Raw genomic sequence first — 11,020 nt, 5'->3', positions numbered from 1 at the left:
GTGAGACGTAGACCCGGTGGCAATGGTGAGACTGAGGATACACAGTGAGCACGGTCCGATGCCGACGTCTATGGACATCTAAAAGATGTCATTTTGCTCATTGCCCAGTGCATGGACCTCTAAAAAACGTTCAACTTTGATACAGAGTTTATACCTGACAAGGTCAGTTTAGGTTGTCAGCTATTCCGTGAGAGTTTTTGTTCCAAACCCGCATCGGTGCTTTAGGTGCCAAGGATTTGGACATGTTGCAGCAGTGTGTAGAAGGGAGATCCGACAACATGACAGAGGAGGAGGCCATAGTCAAAGAGAGTGTATAGTTGGGGTAGAGAAAGCCCTGTGTGCTAACTGTGAGGGCGCCCATGCAGCTGGGGATTCCAAGTGCCCTGTGCGAGAGACAGGTTGAGCCAGTGTTTGTGGGCAGAAGGTTTTCTATGCTGAGGCAGTGATGAGAGTAGAGGACAACCTAAGGCTGAGTGATTCCGGCTGGTTGCCCCCCAGTGAGTAGGACTGAAGAGAGATCGAGAGAGGATGAGTTTGAGTAAGGTTGGATTACTTGCGTTTATTACCATGGTTATTAACTGTACTGCACTGATGGAGTGGAAATCCCAGACTGGTCTCATAGACTGTGCAACACTGTCATTAAGGCAAAGGGTGGCTACATTGAAGAATCTCAAATATAACATTTATTTTGATTTGCTTAACACTTTTTTTGGTTAGGACATGATTCCATATGTGTTATTTCATAGTTTTGAGGGTCTTCACTATTATTCTACAATGTAGAAAATAGTCCAAATAAAGAAAAACCCTGGAATGAGTAGGTGTGTCCAAACTTTTATTATAATAAGGAGACGAAGGAATGGAATACGGAGGAGGAATGGTGGGGAAAAGAGCACCAAAGGAGGTCTAAAAGAGAGAGTGGGAGGAAGAGAGTGAACTTGAGTTGGTTAAAAATGGCAGAAAAAAGGGAGATGGTTTGTTAAAGTGTAATTAGAGTGATATGAATACAGGAGGAGAAATGGAAGTGAATGAGAGTAGCAGAGGTGGTAGGTGTGGTGAAGTTCTCGGAGCCTGAGACTTGCACCGAGGGTCAGGATAAAGATGAGTCTGTGACAGTACGAGTGAAGTTTTTTGAAAAGTGGACCCTTGCCTTTTAGCTGATCCATTTGTGGTTTCAGGGTGGGTGAAAACAGATTTGGGTGCTGTGGAATTGCTGAGGACAACCATAAGTGGTCTTCTGATCTCGGTTTGTGTTTCTGCTGGTCAGAGGGAGAAGGCGCTCCGCGTTAAATTAATAGCTAATTGTTTTGCTCTCAAGAAAACGGTGCCATTCAAAGGAGTGATTACTTGGGTAGCAGTACATGTAAAAGTTGACCAACTGAAGGGGAAGATGCCGGGTGTTTGTGATGCTCGTTGTTTGGTGGGATGCAGACAGGGTGGCGTGAGTGGTGAAACAGAAGAGTCATTGTTATATTTATTTTATTTTATTTTGATGTTGAGTCTTTGACTGACAAAGTGATGTTAGGATATATAAGTTATCCTGTATGAACTTTTGTGCCAAATACATTACTTTGTTACAGGTGTCAAGCTTAAGGGCATGTGGCAGCAGTGTGTAGGAGGGAGGTAACTAGGTGTGAGTAGTGTGCAGAAGGGCATGAGACAAAGGAATGTGTAGCATTGGGGAAATTAGTGGTATGTGTTAATTTTATGTGTGCCCATGGGGCTGGGGATCAGAAATGTCCATTCGAGAGAGGCAGGTTGAGGTTTCCAGGGTTAGAGTTAGCAGAAGTTGTCATATTGCCTAGTTAAATAAAGGTTAAAAAATATATATTTTTAAATAAAATAAATAAATATGCTAAGGCCGTGAAGAAAGTAGAGGAAGATAGGTCAAAGGGGAGGGATCCTGAGAGGAGTGGTCTGAGTAGTAGATCTGGACCCGTACGGAGGAATAGGCCAACAAGTCATATACATTTCAGTAAGATGGGATTTCTAGCATTTATAGCAATGGTTATCAGCTGTATTTTATTTAGATATTTTTTTTTACTAGGCAAGTCAGTTAAGAACAAACTATTATTTACAATGACGGCCTACCCCAGCCAAACTCTAAGCCGGATGGCGCTGGGCCTATTGTGCGCCGCCCCATATGGGACTCCCCAATCACAGCCTGGAATCGAACCATGGTCTGTAGTGACACCTCTAGCACTGAGAGGCAGTGCCTTAGACCGCTGCACCACTAGGGAGCCCCTGTACTGCAGGGATGCAGAAAATTGAGGTTGTGGAGGCAGCCGAAGAGAGGTGTGCAAGTCTTGACATCAGAAGAGTTACAGGGTGTGTTAAGTGGTGGTGTCCCATCCGTTGAGGCTGTTGAGGTAGGACTAAATAGATTGAAATAGTGGAGTAGGGTGGTGTTTTTTAAAATTATTATTATATAGTCATTTTTCTGTGAGTGTTTTGGTAGGATATTTGGTAATATTTTTTTTAGCAAAGTATAAGAGAAGCCCCTGACCACAGTGTGCAGTTCGGGGCCAGGCTCAATGTGGGCTGAGTCAAACGTGTTTAACCCGAACCCTTCCGGTCTCCTTCAAGGTCACACAAGTTGAGGTACACCTCGAAGGTATCAATGTCAACGAAAGCTAATCTTAATCGAACCTAACCTACATGGATAAAAATATAAACCATGGAAGTAAGTGAGACTGTCATTATGCATAATGTACTTTGTAAAATTAATGTTAAAGTAGTGCAGTGGTATATTTTTATATAACCAACTACCGCACCGATGTTAGCATAGCGTTAATTTGCACCCGCATTTGCACGTGAGCTAGCTAATTGCTTACAATGAGGGAATCTTATTTGGACAAATTTGCCTACTTGAGCAGCAAGCCTAGGTTTACATGTACAGTTATGTAATCAATTTGATCGTTGATTTTCTGTGTTTCCTCAATGTATGCCTTGTTGTGTTTGGCTGGCTCTAAAAGTATATCGCTGATGCGGACGGCCATTCCCTAAGTTACACATAGAGAGTCTACACAGCCTACACATAGTGTATATACAGTGATGAAATAATCTGCCTATTGCTTAATTTATGATCTTCTAATTATCATGCCTTTTATGTCTATGCTTATTTTCTTTGATGTATAGAGACACGTTAGTGTGTTATTGGAGGGTGAGAGTCCCAAAATAAAAAAACACAGCAGCAGTCAACTTCATCACTGCCCGTTCTGCACATATAAGGCTGAACAATATATGGTCAACAACCACATCAAAGGTCAACACCCACATCAAAGGTCAACAACCACATCAAAGGTCAACACCCACATCAAAGGTCAACAACCACATCAAAGGTCAACAACAACATCAAAGGTCAACAACCACATCAAAGGTCATGCTTCAGTGAGACACAGAGGTACTTTTTATTTCTTTATTGAATATATTTGACATTCACTTTTTTTTAAATTTGCCCTATTTTTTCAGTTACATCAGTGTATTTAATTGAATTGTATAACTTGTTACTTTACTGTCATCCTTCTCTTTCAGAGTTCACAATCATAAAGTGTGGCTTCAGTTGTAGAAATGCGACACACTTTCATTGTTGCTGTTGCACGGCAACGATAATCAACAGAGCACAGTTTCTGAAGCACCTGACATACCATCAGCATACCAGTGACCCCTCAAGAGCACCCAGAGGCCCTTAAACAGTCTCAAGAGGCCCCTCAATCATTTCGCCCCTCAAGATCTTGGATCTTGGAGGACTTTCGGTGTGGATGATGTGCAGGTTAGATATTTCTTTCAATTATTCCAATGAACTGTGCCATTTGATCGTCAATTGAAAATTGTACCTTGTTCACACCACAGGGTCTACCAAGCAAGGTTTCTCAAACAACTGTGGGGTGTTTGTTTTGATGGTAAGATGCTGGCTATTCAGTATATGATATTAGTCGTATTTTCTGTTGTTATAACGTATGAAAAGTGATTATTATTTCTGTGCTTGCAGCCTGCAAAACACACTATTGTTATTGCTCGTACTTTCTCTTGTTTATTATTGTTGACACCTTTTGGTACCTATTTCCTACAGTTTTTACATACACAATTCATACACCAAACTCCTGCAGAGCTGGACGCTGATGTGACATGCCGTAACTTCTTCGGGGAGGATGTTTTCTACATCCTGAAATATATTCCTGGGGGGGTATTATTATTTATTATTATCATTATTATTGTTGTTATCATAACTATCAAACTTAACAACCTACTCTTTCTTAACTTACAGTATGCTCTGTATATTGCAATGGAAGCACAGTGTGATTTCACTGAGGTATGTATAAATTATGAAATTCTCATCACTAGTGGATATACGTTTTTTGGGGATACCCATCCGATTGTGTGATTTTCTTTTTCAAAGGAAAACATGCAGCATATTAGGCGATGGTGGTGCCTAGTTCTCCTGCAGAACGTTCCCATTCCGTAAGTCTTGAACATTATAAAAACCTTTCATTTGCATCCTTTAAATCACTTGTTTCACTGTAGTCAGACCGACCTGAATATATTTTCTTATTGAATGTATGTCAATCACTCACTAAGGTCTGAAGAAGAGAGACAAAACACACTACGGGTAGAAGGTGTCATATGATGAGTGGTATAGTCTTAAACCAATGTTTAAAGACTTACCCCCCCCTAAAGTAAGGTGCATTCTTGTACACACATTCCTAGAGCTTGTTGTACATTACTTAATGACCACAATTTGTTTTCTTTCTAGACGAAAACAAAATGCACGGCGAACTCAGAGCTGTGAACTGGGTATGTAGTCTACTGTGTGTAATGCGGAAGGCTTGATGATTGGCAATATATAATAGTGACTTGTTGAGTAGTTTAGTAATAGTGGCTTTTGTTTGCATGATGGTATTGTGTAAGTGGGGTGTAAATTTGACTTGATCATCCAATGAGGCACTACTCTTAATATTATTATTTTTCTTCAAGGAAGCAGATGTTCTTCTAAGAGACACCCCAGAGGCAGCAAGGTGGTGCGAACGCCAAAACATTTAAAGGCAGCGTTTCCCTCCCTAGTGTAATTGGGATGGACGGGGAAGACCGCATTACAACCCTTGAAGAACTATGGTTGCATGATGGCCTGGACGAAGAGGAACATATTCTCCTCAAGGAACCATTCATGTTCTCGTTCCAGTTACAGAGAGATTGTGAGATGTTCTATGTGGAGGCAGTTGACAAGGAAATGACTGTCTTTGCCTCTTTCGAGGAGCAGGAGTGAAGCCATTTTTGAGGAGTGGCAAAACCTTGTTTTTGTCTGCTGTGTAAATTGTTCCAATTGTTAATTGTGTTAGATCTCTGTACTGGAGCTGGTATAACTCAATATACAAAGCACATTCAGCTTGTCAGTATGTCTATGTGGTATAGTCTGTCTCCATTCTCATGAGGAAAGTAAATAGCTTTATACATCAGGATAGGTAGTAACTGTATATACAGCGGCTTGCTGTATTCATCCCCCTTGGCATTTTTCCTATTTCTTACAACCTGGAATTAAAAACTATTTAAAAATTGTGGGGGGTTGTATAATTTGATTTACACAACATGCCTACCACTTTGAAGATGCAAAATATATATTTTTGTGAAACAAACAAGAAATAACAAAAAAAACAGAACTTGAGCGAGCAAAACTATTCACCCGCTCAGAGTCAATACTTTTTAGAGACAGCTTTTGCCGCAATTACAGCTACAAGTCTCTTGGGGTATGTCTCTATAAGCTTGGCACATCTAGCCACTGGGATTTCTGCCCATTCTTCAAGGCAAAACTGCTCCACCTCCTTCAAGTCGGATGGGTTCCACTGGTGTACAGCAATCTTTAAGTCATACCACAGATTCTCAAATGGATTGAGGTCTGGGCTTTGACTATGCCATTCCAAGACATTTACATGTTTCCCTTTAAACCACTCGAGTGTTGCTTTAGCAGTATGCTTAGGGTCATGGTCCTGCTGGAAGGTGAACCTCCATCCAAGTCTCAAATCTCTGGAAGACTGAAACAAGTTTTCCTCAAGAATGTCCCTGTACTTAGCGCAATCCATCATTCCTTCAATTCTGACCAGTTTCCCAGTCCCTGCGCATGACAAACATCCCCACAACATGATGCTGCCACCACCATGCTTCATTGTGGGGATGATGTCCTCTGGGTGATGAGAGGTGTTGGGTTTGTGCCAGACAGCGTTTTTCTTGATGGCCAAAAAGCTCAATTTTAGTCTCATTTTACCAGAGTACCACCTTCTTCCATATGTTTGGGGAGTTTCCCACCTGCCTTTTGGTGAACACCAAACGCATTTTCTTATTTTTGTCTTTAAGCAATGGCTTTTTTTCTGGCCACTCTTCCATAAAGCCCAACTCTGTGGAATGTACAGCTTAAAGTGGTCCTATGGACAGATACTCCAATCTCCACTGTGGAGCTTTGCAGATCCTTCAGGATTACCTTTGGTCTCTTTGTTGCCTCTCTGTTTGCCTCCCTGGTCCGTGAGTTTTGGTGAGTGGCCCTCTCTTGGCAGGTTTGTTGTGGTGCCATATTCTTTCAATTTTTTAATAATGGATTTTTTTGGTGCTCCGTGGGATGTTCAAAGTTACGGATATTTTATAACCCAACCCTGATCTGTACTTCTCCACAACTTTGTCCCTGACCTGTTTTGAGAGCTCCTTGGTCTTCATTGCTTGGTGGTGCCCCTTGCTTAGTGGTGTTGCAGACTCTGGGGCCTTTCAGAACAGGTGTCAAGGGGGATGAATGCCAAGGGGGATGAATACCTTTGCAAGGCACTGTATATGCCCAATGAAATAATTGATCAACACAATTTGAAATGTACATGATATACATGACAAGTCTGTTGTTCACTGCAACAATATCAGTAGCTTGTCTCAAATAAAGTATGAAGCATGAAGCAAAAAGTGTTACTGCTGGTACCATTTTATATAATATTTCTTATGATCTTCAAAAAGGAAATATGTTTGTATTCAACGTGTGCCTTTTTTATTTATTTTATTTTATTTCAACTTTATTTAACCAGGTAGGCTAGTTGAGAACAAGTTCTCATTTACAACTGCGACCTGGCCAAGATAAAGCATAGCAGTGTGAACAGACAACAACACAGAGTTACACATGGAGTAAACAATAAACAAGTCAATAACACATTAGGGGAAAAAAAGAAAAAAAAGAGTCTATATACATTGTGTGCAAAAGGCATGAGGAGGTAGGCGAATAATTACAATTTAGCAGATTAACACTGGAGTGATAAATGAGCAGATGGTCATGTGCAGGTAGAGATACTGGTGTGCAAAGAGCAGAAAAGTAAATAAATAAAAACAGTATGGGGATGAGGTAGGTAAATTGGATGGGCTATTTACCGATGGAATATGTACAGCTGCAACGATTGGTTAGCTGCTCAGATAGCAGATGTTAAAAGTTGGTGAGGGAGATAAAAGTCTCTAACTTCAACGATTTTTGCAATTCGTTCCAGTCACAGGCAGCAGAGAACTGGAAGGAAAGGCGGCCAAATGAGGTGTTGGCTTTAGGGATGATCAGTGAGATACACCTGCTGGAGCGCGTGCTACGGGTGGGTGTTGCCAACGTGACCAGTGAACTGAGATAAGGCAGAGCTTTACCTAGCATGGACTTGTAGATGACCAGGAATCAGTGGGTCTGGCGACGAATATGTAGCGAGGGCCAGCCAACTAGAGCATACAGGTCGCAGTGGTGGGTGGAATAAGGTGCTTTAGTAACAAAACGGATGGCACTGTGATAAACTGCATCCAGTTTGCTGAGTAGAGTATTGGAAGCTATTTTGTAGTCGAGGATTGGTAGGATAGTCAGTTTTACTAGGGTAAGTTTGGCGGCGTGAGTGAAGGAGGCTTTGTTGCGAAATAGAAAGCCGACTCTAGATTTGATTTTAGATTGGAGATGTTTGATATGAGTCTGGAAGGAGAGTTTACAGTCTAGCCAGACACCTAGGTACTTATAGATGTCCACATATTTAAGGTCGGAACCATCCAGGGTGGTGATGCTAGTCGGGTGTCCGGGTGCAGGCAGCGAACGGTTGAAAAGCATGCATTTAGTTTTACTAGCGTTTAAGAGCAGTTGGAGGCCACGGAAGGAGTGTTGTATGGCATTGAAGCTCGTTTGGAGGTTAGATAGCACAGTGTCCAAGGAAGGGCCAGAAGTATACAGAATGGTGTCGTCTGTGTAGAGGTGGATCATGGAATCACCCTCAGCAAGAGCAACATCATTGATATATACAGAGAAAAGAGTCGGCCCAAGAATTGAACCCTGTGGCACCCCCATAGAAACTGCCAGAGGACCGGACAACATGCCCTCGGATTTGACACACTGAACTCTGTCTGCAAAGTAGTTGGTGAACCAGGCAAGGCAGTCATTAGAAAAACCGAGTCTACTGAGTCTGCCGACAAGAATATGGTGTTTGAAAGAGTCAAAAGCCTTGGCCAGGTCGATGAAGACGGCTGCACAGCACTGTCTTTTATCCATGGCGGTTATGATATCGTTTAGTACCTTGAGCGTGGCTGAGGTGCACCCGTGACCGGTTCGGAAACCAGATTGCACAGTGGAGAAGGTACGGTGGGATTTGAGATGGTCAGTGATCTGTTTGTTGACTTGGCTTTCGAAGACCTTAGATAGGCAGGGCAGGATGGATATAGGTCTGTAACAGTTTGGGTCCAGGGTGTCTCCCCCTTTGAAGAGGGGGATGACCGCGGCAGCTTTCCAATCCTTTGGGATCTCAGACGATATGAAAGAGAGGTTGAACAGGCTGGTAAGAAATGCTTGTTGAAGTTTTCGATTATGATGGATTTATCGGAGGTGACCGTGTTACCTAGCCTCAGTGCAGTGGGCAGCTGGGAGGAGGTGCTCTTGTTCTCCATGGACTTTACAGTGTCCCAGAACTTTTTGGAGTTAGAGCTACAGGATGCAAATGTCTGCCTTTGCTTTCCTGACTGACTGACTGTGTGTATTGGTTCCTGACTTCCCTGAACAGTTACATTTACATTTACATTTAAGTCATTTAGCAGACGCTCTTATCCAGAGCGACTTACAGTTGCATATCGCGGGGACTATTCTATGCTATTGCAGTCCGCCACAGGATGTTTTTGTGCTGGTCGAGGGCAGTCAGGTCTGGAGTAAACCAAGGGCTATATCTGTTCTTAGTTCTGCATTTTTTGAGCGGAGCATGCTTATCTAAGATGGTGAGGAAGTTACTTTTAAAGAATGACCAGGCCTTGCACAAACGTGTGTGTTTGTATTCAAGGTGTGACTGTCAAACCTCAGATGGAAGAAAAAAAACGGTGGGCATGGTCAAACGTGGGCTGAGAAAAACGTTTGACTCCGCCCACATTGAGCTGGGGTGAACTGCAGTCAAGGGTACTTGGGGAATAAGGGAGTTGTACTCCAGTCTAGTAGGTGGCGGTAATGCAACATTTATTGGATGCCAACCGCCGTTAAACCTCATCGAAGAAGAAGAAGAAGAAGAAGAAGAAGAAGAAGAAGAAGAAGACGAAGAAGTAGGCGGAGTTCTGTTTCCATGACAATGACGTCAATATCAGTGTCGGGTAACCAAAGGTCAAAATAAATAGAAGTGAGTGGAACGGAAGCAAACCGGAGAAAGGAGTTTTAAACTGTTGCTGAAACAAAAGTAACATTTAGTGAAGTGGTTTGTTGTGAAGGATACCGCCTTTCAATTGTCTGGGAATAGGCGGAGAAGCTGGTGGTAAGGAGTTGTCAAGTCAGTTGAAACCCGTTAGCTAGCTAATGTTAGCTCGCCAGCAAAGTTAGCTAATCCTCAAAGGCTGACTTTACAGCCACTGTGATATACACAGCTAACTACTCTGTTGGTTGGTGTTTTTACATACAGCTGAAGGAAGACTCTGGTAGCAAGAGAGAATAGCTCATTTACACCTCATTCACTGAATAGCTTAGCTAGCTAACATTTGCCATTTTAGCTAGCTAACGTAGGCTAGAAAAGTAGATAACTGGTACAAAGTAGACCACTTGCTGTTCAAGAACCTTGTCAAACAACAACAAAAGAAAAGTATGTTCTTGCTCATTTTGAGCTTGTTAGCCACCTTTAGGTAACAACGGGCATCGGCAGGCATAGAACGCATGTGTACCTGTGCCGTCTGACTCCTTACTTGTTTATGGAAGGACACCTAATTCTTGGCTATTGTAGCTGTGTTAGCTGTATGTTGATGTCTATTAGTTAGTTAGTGCAAATTAGTATCAATGATAGCGTTCCTTTTTTCTCAAAGATGTATGCACTTTTCTGTTTCTATAATTATGAGGATTGTCTCGTGATGTTAGCAGTGTAAACACTCCAAGTTCAAACCCTCCAATGTCAAACAATGCTTGTAATTTGGAATATCTTTATTACATTTGTTTCATGTCCTCAATTATGCCATTGTATTAATTCAATGTACTGTATATTGATGTTTATGTGCTCTTAGTCATGTGTATATCAACATAAAATGTAAAAAGGGAGAACTAGTAATTGGCTTGGGAGATGAAGGGAGGATGTTCCTCAAGTGATTCAGAATGGACCCTGGTCAAAAGTAGTACACTATATAGGGAATAGGGTGCCATTTGGCTATCACCTGAGCAACATCCTCCCTCCAGCCATCCTCCTTGGCCTCATGTCAGTGTTTTCCAGCATTGTTTCTCACCTGTCCAGAATGTGTTAGATTTGGTTGGGAGAACAAGGGGTCAGGAGTTGATTCTTGGTGGTGCACAATGTCACTGCTCTCCTGACCCAGGCCCATTGTTGGGTCAACCAGTGGCCGGGGCCTCTTGGCTGGGAATCATTTCTACCCCATCTGCTCTAGGGTAGTGGTGTGCATTCCAAAAGGGCACCATATTCCCTATATAGTGAACTACTTTTGACCAAAGTAATGCACTATATAGGGAATAAGGTGCCATTTCGGATTCAACCCAGGGAGCTGGGAAGGAATGGCTTTGGAGACCCCTCTGACCCTAAACATA

General features: G+C 42.3%; 1 long non-coding RNA gene across 2 annotated transcripts; it reads left to right on the top strand.

Annotated features, from left to right (window-relative positions):
- The first annotated feature begins 4,062 nt into the window (after nt 1–4,062).
- Nucleotides 4,063–5,551, top strand: LOC118399062 (uncharacterized). 2 transcript variants are annotated; one of them, XR_004828755.2, is made up of 4 exons: nt 4,063–4,309; nt 4,397–4,458; nt 4,751–4,791; nt 4,979–5,551. It is a non-coding gene; the product is annotated as an uncharacterized LOC118399062 (long non-coding RNA). The 2 variants fall into 2 exon arrangements; XR_004828753.2 differs by having other exon boundaries at nt 4,976–5,551.
- The last annotated feature ends 5,469 nt before the right edge of the window (nt 5,552–11,020 follow it).

Source organism: Oncorhynchus keta, chromosome 20, assembly GCF_023373465.1.
Source record: "Oncorhynchus keta strain PuntledgeMale-10-30-2019 chromosome 20, Oket_V2, whole genome shotgun sequence".
Lineage (NCBI taxonomy): Eukaryota > Metazoa > Chordata > Actinopteri > Salmoniformes > Salmonidae > Oncorhynchus > Oncorhynchus keta.
Note: the sequence above shows the minus strand (reverse complement) of the source record. Positions and strands in the feature narration are given on the sequence as shown.